This window comes from Panthera onca, chromosome B2 (genome assembly GCF_046562875.1).
Source record: "Panthera onca isolate mPanOnc1 chromosome B2, mPanOnc1 haplotype 2, whole genome shotgun sequence".
Taxonomy (NCBI): domain Eukaryota; kingdom Metazoa; phylum Chordata; class Mammalia; order Carnivora; family Felidae; genus Panthera; species Panthera onca.
The window spans coordinates 101,804,313-101,819,613 of NC_138343.1; positions in this window are offsets into that span (position 1 = coordinate 101,804,313).

Below are 15,301 nucleotides of genomic sequence, written 5' to 3' on the forward strand. Positions count from 1 at the left end.
AACCTATAAGTACCACCCGAACACCATCCTTTTAACACATCCTTTTAACTCCATCCCTTTAACATCATTTACCTTGGGTTTTACGAAGTGTTCCCCTAAAGTCTTACTTGTGAATGTCACTCTAAATAAACCACACTGTAGTTAATATGGAGAGGCAGCCCCAGACATGTGTATAACAATTAAGAGATCCAAAAAGAAGAGTTTTTAAAATCAAGATTTGAGTCAAGTTAATTACTTCCTACTGGTAAATTGCACCCATTATAAAACAGAAACATTAAGATCGTGTTGTGAGGATTAATGAGATCACGTTGGTTAAGCGCTTTAAGCCCTTTGGAGATAGATTCCGTCATTTTGCCACCTGGGTGCATGATAAAAAAGAAAATATCCCAGTGCTCTTTGAGGCACAATGTATAGAGTTAGCAACAGCCAGCAGGCTTTATCAATCTTTTTTTCTTTTATCTTTTTAATAACTAATATTGTTGGAGGAGGGAATGTTGCAAACCAAGGCTAAAAGTGAGATAAAGGCAGATAGCTGATTCCTGTAACTTCTACCCAATACATTAGACTTATAGCCAAATTCTACCAAATTCACTTGTCAGCCTACATGACAGAGCAAAATGAGCAAGAGGTTTAAGATGAGAACAAACTGGATTGAAATTCTGGTTCTACTGGATGGGTTACTCTCTTTAAACGTCAATTTCTGCAACTATAAAATGCAATGACAAGCTTCCTTCTAATAATTACAATTGAAATAATTCAGACCTACACTTTTATGGAGAACAAATGAAACTTGCTGAACAAAATATTTATGATAATAATAAAAACAATAATTGCTTCTTAAAAACATCAAAGAGATAATAAGATGCTGAGGAATTACTGGACCAAAATCTAAAAGACAAGATCCCTGAGAAGGAAAGCCAAGATGCAAAGCCACTTTTGCGCCAAAGTCATCTGCCGATCCAGAAAAAAATAAAACAGTAGCAAAACGAGCTGAGCTTTTGGTAGCCTTAGAGACTGAGAGGGAGGAGGCAAAGCCCAGAGTCTACCAAAGCTGGGGACTCTGATGAACTGATGCCAGTCTAACCTGGAGCCCTAGGATGAGGGGGCTCAAAAGTCATCCAGCCCTCACAGACCTGCAGGGCTCTGGGTATCCTAGAGAACCTCAGCTCTGGACTGGGATCAGGAGATTTTCTAAGACTCCTGGGAGCATGATGTATCTGGGACAATGGTGGCCAATAAACTTTCATTCATAATGCAAGCTTTTAGATTTAACATAGATTTTTGTAAGTGCCTTAGATTTTACTTATACAAGGCTTGTTAATGCCTATTTTTCAAGTTTATGATTGGAGTCTGATGATACCACTGATATCAATGGTTAGGCGTAATGGTGAATTAGTCTCCTATGTTATTCTTACTTATGTTACCTTCATTTCTTTCTCTCAATTTAGTATCTTTTCCTTTGCCCTTTGCCCCCTTCTCCCTTCAACCCCCAGGTTCAACATCCTCTCTCAGTCACCTTCACCTAATAGCCTTCCCATAGCTTCTTCACCATATTATGAATTATTCTCAAGTTCAGTCATGTCACACGGGAAATAGTATAAAGAAAGGGCAAAGTGGGATCACAACAACATCAAGGCGACTTTAGGACACGTGTTCCCTCCACAATCTTTCCTAGTATAGTAATTTTGAAGAGTTTGTTGTATTACGATATTTGTGAATTCATCTATCTCAATACCTTCGTTACTAGATGTTGAACAGATGATATGTGACCAACAATAGCCAGATGCTGAAGAGAGTAGAAAAAAAAGCCCATTAATGATTCCTGTCCCTCAGGGTGCACTTCGTCTGCAGCTGAAGAAAATAAATGAAAACACATTGGGCAATGAGAGAAACAACGGGAATTCAGAGAAGACTGTATGAGGAAACACTGTATGACTTCCACTGGGAGTATAAGGGGAGGCACTGAAGTGCCAAGGAAGTAAGAGAGCAGATGCTGGGCTACCTGGGTGGCTCAGTCAGTTAAGTGTCCGGCTTCGGCTCAGGTCATGATCTCACTGTCCATGGGTTCGAGCCCCGTATCAAGATCTGTGCTGACAGCTCAGAGCCTGGAGCCTACTTTGGGTTCTCTGTCTCCCTCTCTCTCTGCCGTTCCCCGGATCACTCTCTGTCTCTCAAAAATAAATAAAGCATTTTAAAAAATAGAAAATAATGAAAAATAAAAACAGAGAGCAGATACTATGCGTGAAAGCAAGGACTATAACACAGAGGACAGGGGCAGAGGGAGCATGACCAGACAATAAAAATGAATAAATGAATCAAAAGCCCACTGTGTGTTGTATGCTATTCCACACGTCTTACGGCTATCTTAGACACCTCAAAAAGCCTTACCAGGAGGTATTACTATCAGTTACAGATAGTCAATTGAGGCTTAATCCATTGAGGCCATACCACAGAGTCTATAAGTAGTGAAGCTAGAATTTGAAGCCGGTTCACGAGGACACCGAAACCTGTGCTCTTAGCTACTACCCCAGAATGATTTTACCAGGGTCATTTTATGGAAGGCCTAGCAAGAAGGTACACAGGGGTTATTGGCAATAGGCAAATGCAGTCAACCCTTCTGGGTTCTTGAGGAAGGAAGTGAAATGCTAAAAGCACCTTTTAGAGCAATTCCTCGGATCTTGACACGGAAGAATCAACAGAAATTAGTTATGACTAAATCAATTAGACCCAGTAGAAGATTGTGGGCTATATCCAAGGTTTGACGTGTTCTGGTCTGAAACCCAGTGGTGGGTGTGAGAACAGAGAGCAATTGATGAGTCTAAAAACTAGTCTAAAGGAAGAAAAGAAAGACATGTTGACATTGGCTAAACAAATGAAGAAGGAAGAAAAGCCAAAGAAAATCTTAGAGAGAAATGGCAAAAAAAAAAAAAAAAAAAAAAAAAAAAATTGACAAGCTAACAGTAGAAAGGGAAGCAATCTCTATGAGAAGAAAGGGAGTTCAAGTTCCAATGTGTTCAGCTTGGGGCAATGGCAGGACGTAGGAGGAATGGTGTATCATGAGCATTGAGAAACCCTTGGATAAGAGATCATAGTAAGATGCCTGTGAAGGAACAGGAAATGTAAAACACCAGAGTGTCAGTAACATAACTTATTTTGTTAAGTCTCAGAAGCTTCTTACAGGGAAAAATACAACAGAAGTACTTAATAAATAATGAGAACACTTCCCCTAGCTGCCACTTTGCCTGAATTTCTCTGCACTTCATGCTTTCCTCTTAGTAGGCACTAACTGCCAGCCATTCGTGTTGCAATATTACCTCCCACTTCTTAATTTCTGCCCCTGTTTGTTTGTTTAGATGTGCCTATGCCTTTAATCCTGCTTCTCTTTTGTGCTGTCTCAAATAATAAGGACAACAATGACTGGAATCTACCTCTTTCGGCCTATCCAGCAGTGATTGGAGTGATATCCTTCTATACCATGTTATTTCATAGTAAACATGACATTAAACTCAATTACATCGACGATTAAGTTCTTGAAAGTCAGCCTTTCTAATGAGACTGACCTCACAACTCTTTGCATGACCTTTGTTGAATCACTTTGGGTCAAGGCTGAGCTACTATTAAAACAAACAAACAAACAAACAAACACAAACTCAAAATATAGGGGCTCAACTACATGGAATTTTTTTTCACCCATGTCATAGCTCAATAGCAGTTAAGGTCTGGTGAGATCGGTCTGATATCGTCACTGCATAGCTTCTATGTTAGAGATTAAGGAGGCTGTTCCAGTCACTGGAAAGGGGGCAAAAGAAAGTAGAGGGCAATAAGCTTCTTTTTTCCAAAGAATTGACACGAAATGAACATACATCACTTCTGCTCATACTTTATTGCTCTGGACTTAGTTATGTGACTCAGGGCTAGCTCAAATAAAGCTGGGAAATACAGCTTCTAGCTGGGTGGTCTTGTACCAGCTACATGATTGTAGAGGAGAGCAGGCAGTTCAGGGCTTTATTATTAAAAAGAAAAAAGGGAGGATGAATTTGAGGGAACAATTAGCAGGCCCTACTACATCTGGGTTTAGAGCCCCACCCCTCATTATGCTGTTCTCTTCATTTAACGAGACCTCCCTCTCCAGGTGTCCAAATAATTTTTAAAACAGCTAATCTATTCTGTAGTACTGTTTTCAAATGGAACATATTACTATTTAAAAGAGCTGAGGGGAGTGGCTCAGTCGGTAGAGCGTCCGACTTCGGCTCAGGTCATGATCTCACAGCTCCTGAGTTCCAGCCCCACGTCGGGCTCTGTGCTGACAGCTCGGAGCCTGGAGCCTGCTTCAGATTCTGTGTCTCCCTCTCTCTCTGCCCCACCCCTGATCACATTCTGTCTCTCTCTCTCTCTCAAAAATAAACATTTAAAAAAAAAGTGAAGGGAGAACTGCTTCAATTAGCAGTTGGAAGTGAGGGGCCAGAATTGGCATCCGAGTCTCCTCTTTTCCCTCCACATCTCACTACACAGGAGACCCTTGATTCTGAGAAATAAAATTTGGAAACTGCTTTCACAGAGTTTTTTTTTATCAAAAAGGAATGTGTTATGCTTCCTAAGCAGTCAGACCCAACCAGTGAAAATTACTCTCTCCCATTTAAATAATGGAAAGTCCTCTTCAAGTCCTGATTTACATCCATCTTGTCAGCTAAGTGAACAAGTGAGCTCAGAGCCATTTTCCCAGTCTGCTCGGCTAAGCTTCTGACCTTGCAGAACACCCTGCCAAGTGTGAATTAATAATCACTTTGATGCAAAGGGTAAAAGGGGAGGATATTTCTATGATTCTTCCCCACAAATCTAATCTTGACAAATGGAATCGCATTATGTCTCATTAGCTAATAAACTATCTAGATTGAAATTGCATGTAGGGCGAGAAATGAACTCAAATTATGCCTAACACTCCTGGAAACAACTTTTCATCTTCATTTCAAGAATAGAGGAGATAAAAAAAAAAAATCCCAGAGGAAAAGTCAACAGAACTGAAAACAAAACACGAAGAAGTTTTCATTTTAGCCACTAATTCCATAGCCTTCCATTACTGAAATCTAAGAAAACATGGCAAACACCTTGACTGTGGGGGGGCCATGGCTGATTATTTCAAGTCCTCTGAGCCAAAACCAGGCCATGAAGATCATCAGGGCTTTCTGTCAAAATCAGAATATTTAACAGCTTTCTTTCTTCCTTTCTTTCTTTCTTGTTTTTGTTAGCATTGTACTATAGTTTCTCATTTATTCACCCATTTTCTGATGAAAGTTCCCAGTGAGAGAATCTCTTTCTTGAAATGCCCATGTTTGGGGTGCAAATCATTTACATTTCAAATTTCTGAATGTGGGGGTAAGTTATATCCAGCTACTTATTAATAATATTCCTAGGATTAGTTCAAAACGGGTCATATCAATACTTGTGAAAGGAAATTCTTTGCAGGACAATCTCATGGTCTGAATTAACAAAATGCACATGCCTTATCACAGAGTGACTTTGTCATGGCCTAAAAGCACTCGTATTTAGGTTATTAATACTGTATAGAATTCAAACAGAAAACTCAAAATACTGATGCACTTTATATTTGGAAGAGTAAAGCTTCTCTGTAAAACAAGAGGTCTCTTGTTTTATAAAGAAATAACTTCCAAGATATACTGACATTTTTATTGTCTTACTAGTGATTACTTTGCTCAAAAGAATTACAGAAGAATAATATTTAGGATTCATAATGAAACACACATTAGAGCATCTATAATTTAAGTTTTGTTTCAGTTTCAATTCTTTTCATTTGCACAGGACCTGATGGCAAACTTATTCCAGAAAATTTTAGGGTTTCAGAGATTGCTTTACATGTTCTATCAGATGATATTTAGATGATCAAAATACTGTTTTGCAAATCCTAGTCCTTGAAGAGTTATGAATAACCACTTGTATTCAGGAGAGAGAATTCGTGAAAACAAACCTGACGATACGAATGCAACGTGTTATTTTTCCAGCAATTCATATTCTAGGTGCCGGATCAAACCAGTAATTAAACTATCTGAGTCTTACAGAGACAAAATCAGATTAAAATCAAATTATGGCACCTGGTCAAATACTTTCCCAAATAAAAACAAAAAGAGAGTCGATAATCCCTTTTTAAAGAGGCCAGATGCTTCAACTCACAAGATAAACAGCATTTAGCAAGTCCCAGCTCAGAGGCAGTACCTGTTTCAGCGGTGCGATGGCCCTCACAGTAAACTTCCCTTAGCCTGTATCTTTCTTGTTGTCTTTAGTCTTTTAAGTGTGTGTATGTATATGCGCACACACACGTATAATAAGAGTCTGTTTCGAAGTTGATCTCTGCATGAAATTATAGCTTGTCATTACAGTAGAATACTCTAAACTTCTACAGGATAAGGGCAATGTCTTCCTTATTGACCTCAAATCCCCAGTGATTGGCACAAAGCAGGTGCTCAACGGGTATTTTAAAATGAATAAGTGAATGAATAAACTAGTGCCAGGATTTTCACTCCCACACCCTATAAAAACTACTTTTGTCAGGGTCACCAGTTACCTTTATGTTGCTGAAGTCAGCCGTCCATTCAGCGTCCATGCGGTTTTGACACAGCAGCCCATCTGACAAAGTTGGTCCCTGTCTCTTCTCTGGGATCTTCCTCCTACAACACTGATCCCTCTTTTTCAATCTGTTTTTGTCAGTTTCTCTTCTCCTCCCTGAGTTTTCATGTCAGACAGCCTGGATTCAGGGGTGGTCCTCTTTTTCTCCATTCCTCAGTGAGCTCACCTAATCTCATGGCTTTCAAACGACATCACTAACTTTCAGATTTATATCTACAGCCAGCTCCAAACTATCTAGTCGCTTATTGATCTCCCCATCTGGATAGCTACTAGGCATCTCAAACTTCCTACATCCAAAATTGAACTCCTCCTCTCTTCCCTATTCATCCACTTACTTCTGCCCCAAACATGTCCCATTTGCACCCATCTTCCCATCGGTTCATGGCTTTTCTGTTCTCCAGGTGCTCAGTCACCCACTGCCCCTACCACCATGCGACTAGAAGTGCCATCAGAAGCAGAAAAACTGGCTTGTCTCTTCCTCCTACACTCCTCCTCCCACCATGCTTTCCATTGGCAGATTTTATGTGAAAGCCAGCTGGCAAGAGAGCCTAGGAATAATGGTCTGCAAGCTTCCAGACTCATGGTACACAGAGGAGAGTTTAGAAGCCTGAGAGTGGAGCTGAGCATCTGTGGACGCTATCTGCCACAGCCTACTAACTCATCTCCCTGCTTCCCCCCTTATCCCCTTGATTATTCTCACCATTGCACCCAGAGGCACTTTTTAAAAATGAAAATTAGATGTTACTCCTCTGCTAGAATAGAGAAAAATAAAACAAACCCTATTTGCTCTCTATTCCACTGAATAAAAGCCAAAATGCTCACAGATGGCTACAAATAGAATGTGATCTAACCTCTGTGGTCTTCCTGACTTAGCTCTGTAGCAGCTAACCTGGCCTCCTGCTCCTGGGACACCTGTCCGCTCCCTTTTGCCCTTGGCACTGGTTGTTCTAAAAGCCTAAAACACTCTTTCCCCAGGTCGTCACCCTCATCACTGTCTTTTCTTAGTTATTACTTTTCTAATGAAATTTTATTTTAAATTTAAATTTTAATTTTAAATCCCATCCCCAGCATTTCTAGTACCCATGTAATATTGTGATTCAGAAGAAATATATATTTTGGTCACTCAGTTGACTAGATGTGTTTGGTCTTTGTCCACAGTTCTTCACTCACTGCTCCTAAAACTCTTGGAATTTCCTGTGATGACGCAAATAAGGTGTCCTTTATTATGTTAATGGGGTGACTTTTGGACCCCACCTAAGGGTAGGGGCTGGCTGCCAGAAGAAACAGCTGTGTGATTTAAAGGTTTGGAACTTTCAGTTCCACTAACCTCACCCCCAATCTAGAACCGGAGAGGGGCTACAGGATGAATTAGCCAATAGTTGATGAGTTAATCAATTGTGCCGATATAGCAAAGCTTCCATAAAAGCCCAAAAGGACAGAGTTTGGAGAGCTTCCAGGTTGGTGAACACTTGCAGATCCAGGGAGAGTGGTGTGCCTGGAGAGGTCAGGAAAGTTCTGTGCCCTTTCCACATCCCTCACCCTCTACATCTCTTCATCTGGTTGTTGATTCATATCCTTTATCATATCCTTTAATGAACTGGTAAACGGAGGTGTTTCCCTGAGTCCAGCGAGTTGTTTTAGCAAATTAAAGGAACCTAAGGAGGAGATCATTGGAACCTCCAATCTATAGCTGGTTGCCTAGACTCGCAGGTAACAGCCTGAGGCTTGTGCCTGGTCTCTGAAGTGGGGAGGTGGGATTGGGGAATGAGGCATTCCTACAATACTGAACCCTTAACCTGTGGAATCTGATGCTATCTCCTAGTAAATAGTATCAGAATTGAGTTGACACCAGCGGGGTGTCCAAGAATTGCTTAGTGTTTTGTTGGGGGGAATCTCCCCCTACACTGGAAGGAAGTCCTAAAACCCTAAAAGAACCCCCTTCTCTGATTTCTTTGCTGTTGTTTGTGTTTTTAACACAACACTTATCACTTACTAGCCACAGACTAATTTACATGTTTAGTTTTTCATGTTTTTTTTTAAATTATCTTTCCCTGCATAAAAAGATAAACCCCACAAAAGCATGAATCTTTGTCCAATGACATTTCATAGGCCTAGGCCAGTGTTCTAAAAGTAATGAAATCAGTTTCCCACATGCTTGCCCCAACGGTCATCAAGTCAAGGCTATTAACCAGGCACAAACCTGTGCCAAGAATAGAACACCTGCAGGACACTCTTTCGTGCCTTTTCTTGTTTATTTTTAACAGTTAAACTTGACTTTCATGCCTTCTCGAATAAATAGCTTTGTAGGAGGAAAAATAGAAAATGGATATTACAAGGAAATGGTAGGATAGCTGCACAGTAACAAAAACCCAGTCAAACCGGCCGAAGCCGAAAGGTGATTTATTGGCTGCATAAGTGGAAAATCCAGGAACCGACATGGAAATGGCATGACTGGATCCATAACTCTAGGTGGAACACCAAGAATCAGTCTCTCTTTTTCCACATGACTTTTGTGTTGACCTTGTTCTCAGGCAGGGACTCCCTGACTGCTGTCAAACCAGGCCATCAGCTGCAATAGTTTCCTTCCTGCTCATGAGGACCACAGTGGAGAAAGCGGCTCTTTCCTAATGCTTCCAAAAAATGTATCTGACTGACTCTCGTTGGCCTGGATGAATCCCTGTCCTTCTTGAACCAATCGCTCGGCCTGCAGTTGCCCTGGTTTAAGTCATATCCTGTTCCCCAAGCCAGGGGCTGGGGTGAACCCACTCAAATCAGATGAGAATGATGGATAAGTGGTTTCACAATGACAAGTCAAGAACTTTTACCAAAATAAGGAAGAAGGGACACTGAGCTGGCATTACAACTGATGTCTACTGTATTATGAAATACCCAGAGTTCTGAGAAAAAGTCAACAGCATGCTGAGAGTGAAGTGATAGGAAATGAGGATGAGAAATTAGATTGAAGTCTGATTGTAAATATCTTTTTTCCCCCCTCCTTTTTTTAAAATTAGAAAAGCACGTGGTCTCAGAAGATCTGAGTTCTCATCTCAAATCTTTCTGGAACTATCTATGTGATCTTCCAAGTAACTTAATATCTATATAAACGCGTCCTCAACTACAAAATGTAATTCCTCTAAAGTAATCTCTGCGTTTCCCACCACCTCTGTCAACTGATGATTCCAGCGGGGCAAGGGAGGTGTTGCGGCCAGCTAGTGTACCTACCACAGACATACTTGCTATCACAGAAGGGAAAGAAGAGGGAAGCACCTGTTCCCTTTCCCTTGCCACCAGCTAGAGACACTGTTTCATACCCACATCTAGTTCAGGAGAGCATTCTGACAGATGTGAAAATTAATCCAGGTGGAGAGAACTGGGTTCTTGCTAGTGCTTCCCAAACCTGGCCATGCTTCAGCACTACCTAGAGAACTCAAAAAACAATATAGACCCAGGTCCATGCCTATGGTACTGACTAAGGCTCATGAATTTGTATTTTTAGAATTCCCCTTGTTTTTGCTTCCTCCTACTCTTCAGTCTTGGATATGGCAGTTTTCTTTTGGTCAAGATTACCAAATACTAATCAAAAATCTTATATATCTACATGCTAAGAGAGATCTTGATTTGGAATATGTATCCGCAAAACATTGTCAGTTTTGCTTGACAGTAAAATATGGGAGGAAAAAGGAAACACCGCATTCACTAACACACTTGAGTGATTTATGCAGAAGAGATGCATTTCATTTGACAAGAATTATGGTTTTCATAATATATACAAGATGCATTCTCTTTATTCTGCCAGTTTCAGAGAACTAGTCATAACTTTTCAATTTTCACGTAACATCCAAGTCATAATAAGAATGAAGGCATCCTTCACAAAGCTTCAGTCATTGATTGTTTTCAATAAATCTCCAGAAGTGATGGCAATATCAATTATATCCAGCACATCTTCCAGTTTTTGTGATGAATTTTTGAAAACATCATTACACTACATTTCATCAAATTCTTAAGTTTATGAATCAATAAGCTGATTTTGCCCTAATTTTTCTCAGAGCACTTTTCTTAGATTAGTTTAGCCAATATTTGAATGTTTTCAAGTCCATCATTGAGATGTGACAAAATGAGCCACAAAAGACGCCCGAATTCTGAGGACATAATAGCTCAGTGCAGACGTGTTTACCTTCAATAGTGTTGTCATTCTGACTTCCTTGTCTGTGCGAACATATGCTCTGGGTTTGTCAAGAAATAGTTAAGTTCGGCGTGATGCATGTTCCTGGGACTAAAGGAAGGGAGTGCTGAGAAAGCCGAAGCACGATGTAAATACAGTATTTCCTTTCCACAAACCTAAGAAAACAAACAAGCAGCAGACGTGCATGGGCGCGCAGGCGCACACACCCGCACCTCCCCCATCCCCCACCCCACCCCTCATCCCCCTCACCCCCCCCCCCCACACGCTACATTTAGGATCTGTATGTAAAGTGTCCTGAGAAAAGTTTAAACAAACACCTGTTTCAGGTTCAATGGGAATAATCTCCAAACATCAAATAAATTCTGACTTTGCTCTAAGAACTTGAAAACAATCAACTCCGCCTTTACCCTAGACAATAAAGGTGACATTTCATTCTTTAATAAGGTAATCTCCTTGCCAGGGCTGTTTTGGAACAGAAAGAATTAATATTTGAGTCACCAATTTGTTCAATCATTAATGTATCAAATATTTACTTAACCTCTTCTATGTCTAGAGGAAGCACTTGGTACCAGGGAGATTTTTCGTATCTTCTCATGTAAACCGTGACTGATAACTACAATAGTTGTTTGAGTACATTTCCTGAGACCACGGAGTTGTCACAGCCCTCCAAATCAGAGGAGGGCACAGAAGCACCTCAGGGCCCCTCCAGCTCAGATGAATCACCTATCAGGACCCACGATAGAGATGCACCTCTTTCCCATGTTCATAGAGCACATGCCCAGCGCTGCCCTCATCCTAATTCTGAGAATAGAGAGGCAAGTCAGACTCAGACCCTACCTGCTGGAGCTCCCATACCAATGAGGGAACTGAACGTGTAAGATATACTATGCGTGACAGAAGCTCTGATCCTTGCAGGTGCAGAGGGCTAGAGCACAGGGCGGGCAGCCAGCTCCATCTCTCACGACAGGAGAGGCGTTGACAGAGATGTAAAAGAGCAGGCAAGAAAGACCAGGTGTACGTGGCAGAGAGAAACATGGGTGCAAATGCGAAAACAAGCATGGCAAGTTCGGTGCGGGGCGGGTAGCTCTGAATGGTTTGAGAGAAAGCAAATAGGAGGGATTACAGAGAGAGGAAATGTGAAGAGAGGAGAAACGGGTGGTAAGAAACAAGGCTGGGCCAGATAAGGAGGGCGTTACTTGCTTTGCAAAGACTTTTCCGCATGTTACTTGAAAGCTAGAGTGGCACAGGCAGACCATGGCAGAGCCATCCCTCCAGTGTTACTGTGGGAATGAATGCAGGTGAGGAAATCTGAAGTCAAGGAAAAGGTTAGAAGACTATCTGCATCATATAGACAGCCCTGATAAGGCTCCACAAAGGGTAGGGTGGGGGGGGCTGCCAGGAGGAAAAAAGGAGGGGTGGAGGATGCAAGGGAGGAATCAGGGATGACTGGCAATTTTCCAGTTGGAGAAACAACATGAATGATGGCGCCTTTGCTAAATGTAATAGGAAGACGTAAAGACGTGGGGAAGATAGGGAGAAGGGTTAGATGCTGAGCTCATATTTTTTCATCTTAAGTTGGAGGTGCTTGTGGATCCTCCAACAAAGGTTTCCCCTGGGTGAGAGGATGTGAGTCTGGACTGGAAAGACAGCTGAGGGCTGGAGATGTAGATTCGGGAAACCTCCGAGTACAGGTGGCAGGTGAAGATGTGAGGGAGAAAGAGATCAATCTGGAAAGTTGCCCAGTGAGGGCAGAGGTAGCCTGAGAACAGAACTCTGAGGAAGGCCAACATTCAGGGGAAGAGTAGAGGAAATCCACCTACAGAGGAGAATAAATTGGGTTAGTCTGGGGGAGAAGCAAGGACTGAACACTGATCCTTTAAAATAGCAACAAGGAGTTCATTAGTGACTTCAGAAGAGAATTTCAGTGCTGCATACGGACAGCAGCTAGATTAAGAGTCTAGGGGTGCCCGGGTGGCTCAATCAGTTAAGCGTCCAGCTTCGGCTCAGGTCATGATCTTGGGTTCGAGACTTGTGTCAGGCTCTGTGCTGACAGCTCAGAGCCTGGAGCCTGCTTCGTATTCTGTGTTTTCCCCTCTCTCTGTACCCCTCCCCCACTCACATGTGCTCTCTCTCTCTCTTGCTTTCTCTCTCTCTCAAAAATAAATAAACATTAAACAAATAAATAAATAAGATTAGAGTCTAGAACAGTGAATCAAAGGCAGAGGCAGAGAATGTGGACAATGAGGCTAGACCAAGAGGGAAAGGAGAATGAATGAATGCCACCGGAAGAAAAATGAGGCTATGCCATAGTGATTTTATTGTACTGTTTTATGATAGAAGATGTTTATCTTCCAAGAGGAAAGAGGCACTAAAATAACGACTGGACAGTATACGTTAGAGGAAATCATAAATGGGTGAGGTCTCTGAGGAAACTGTATAGAATGGGTGAAGAGGGTGTAGGGAACAGATTTGGAGTTAAATAGAGAGAAGGCCACCACTTGTCCTGAGAGGGGAGGGGGAAGCCCTGAGTGGCTGCAAAGGTAAATGTAATTGGGGTGAGGGACCAGAAGTCGAGGGCCTTCATCCTGCATCACCATTTTCCTCTGTCTACGGTCTGACTCATCTTAGGAGGGGGAGCATCTTGAAGGCTCCGCTGTTGCAATCTCTTCCTTGGGTGACACAAGGAATGTGACCGTCTTGTCACCAGAGGCTGACAGTTAAAATGCACAACCTCGCGGGGCCGGAGCGGCGAAAGGATCCCTCCTGTTAACTTCCGGGGGTGAGCTTCACTGGGTGGGGATGAGATTCCACTGGGAAATATCAGATGATTTGTCTGGAAGGAGGCAAATCTGGCAGCCAGAGGGCAGGGTGGAGGAGACAAAAGAAGGCCATGTCCCAGAAACACTGGGCCCTGAAGAATGTCGGGGTTCCAAGCAATCTCCAGAAAAGATGGATCCTGATTTCACGAATCAGGTGAAGAAGAAGGCTGCTGAAAAGCTAACCTTTAGGTATGATTTTCTGCTTTCATTTTGGCAGAAATTCTATTTACCTGAGATATTGTTAAGGAATGCTATCACATTATCAAAACTCGTTAGCCGTACATCGAAGGCCATCCTAAGCCCTCCAGTGTTACTTCCCTTTTATGCAACCTTCTCTCCACAAGTCCTTGTCTAGTCAAACTGCTGTATTCAAATATAATTTTATTTCCTTCTACATTCAAGGCTACCCTACTGTTTGCCTAAAATCCCTTCCCGGCTCCTATTTTTCTGGATTGTGTTCACCCTCAAGATACAGGTGGCATTTCTTCTTCTCCACCGTGAAGTCCATTGGTAGTTCTTCCTTACGATGATGTCGTATTTGAACCTCCAGAGCAGGCATTGCGCATATCACTCTTTCGGTGCTGGCAAACGTCACCTTTATTCTATTTCTTATTTGTCTTTGTATTTAGCCTCCAATTCGAATTGTGAACTCAATGTAGCTAAAATCCTTTCCTCCGCTTTTGTGTACCTCCTCCCTCTCCATCACTACTCTGTAACACGATCTCCAAAACCTTCCTCTCTGACAACAATCCTCTCTATGCCCCTCGTTTCTCTTCCCCTTCTTCCCACCATAAATGTTCTCCTGCTTCACCTTTGTGGCCTCATCCTTCCCTCCATTTTCTCTCAATTTATCAGTCACTTCTTTTTGTTTCCTTTTCTAGCCAGTCTGGATCTTATGGAGGTTCACCTCTTAGACCCTAATGCTGTTAACACCATCAGCTTCTTTCTAGTTCAAAATGACCACCCAGTAAAACGTCCAGCCTCAATTCAGCCAACCATCCAACCCCGACTACTATGTCCAGATTGCTGACGTCCCTTGAACACCAGCACCACAGTCTCCTGTCACAACAATGCTCTCCCATCTTTCCATTTAACCCCAGTCACCTGCTTCTCCCACTTTGCCCTGCAATCTTTCCAAAATGTTTCCACTCTCTTCTAGGAACTAACTCCACCAATATTCCTCTCACTCACAACGGAGATTTACCTTCTAATTCACAGAGAAAATAGAAGCTATTTTGCCTCATCTCTCATAACATCAGGGCTCCCTTCTCCCAATACATTTATTCATTCCTATATTACTGCTTTTCTTCAATCCCAATGAATGAATTCCTTTTTCTGATGAAATCTAATCATGTTATATACATCATATTATATATTACCCTCCTCTGATTCCTCAAAAACCTTGTTCTTTTTCCCTTTCCTTCCTACACTTTCAGTTTCTCACTCTCTACCACTCTTTTCTCTAAGCTTATGAACATGCTGTAAGACACCCATATTTTTTTGATGAAGCTCTCCCTGATTCTATGTCTCATTCATCTATGGCCACATATTTGTATCCACTTACAGCCATGCTAAGAAAGAGTGGTCTATACATACTCTGTTCAATTTCTTTATTCCCATATTTACTGTCTCTCACTGCAAACCTACTTCAGAACCCTTG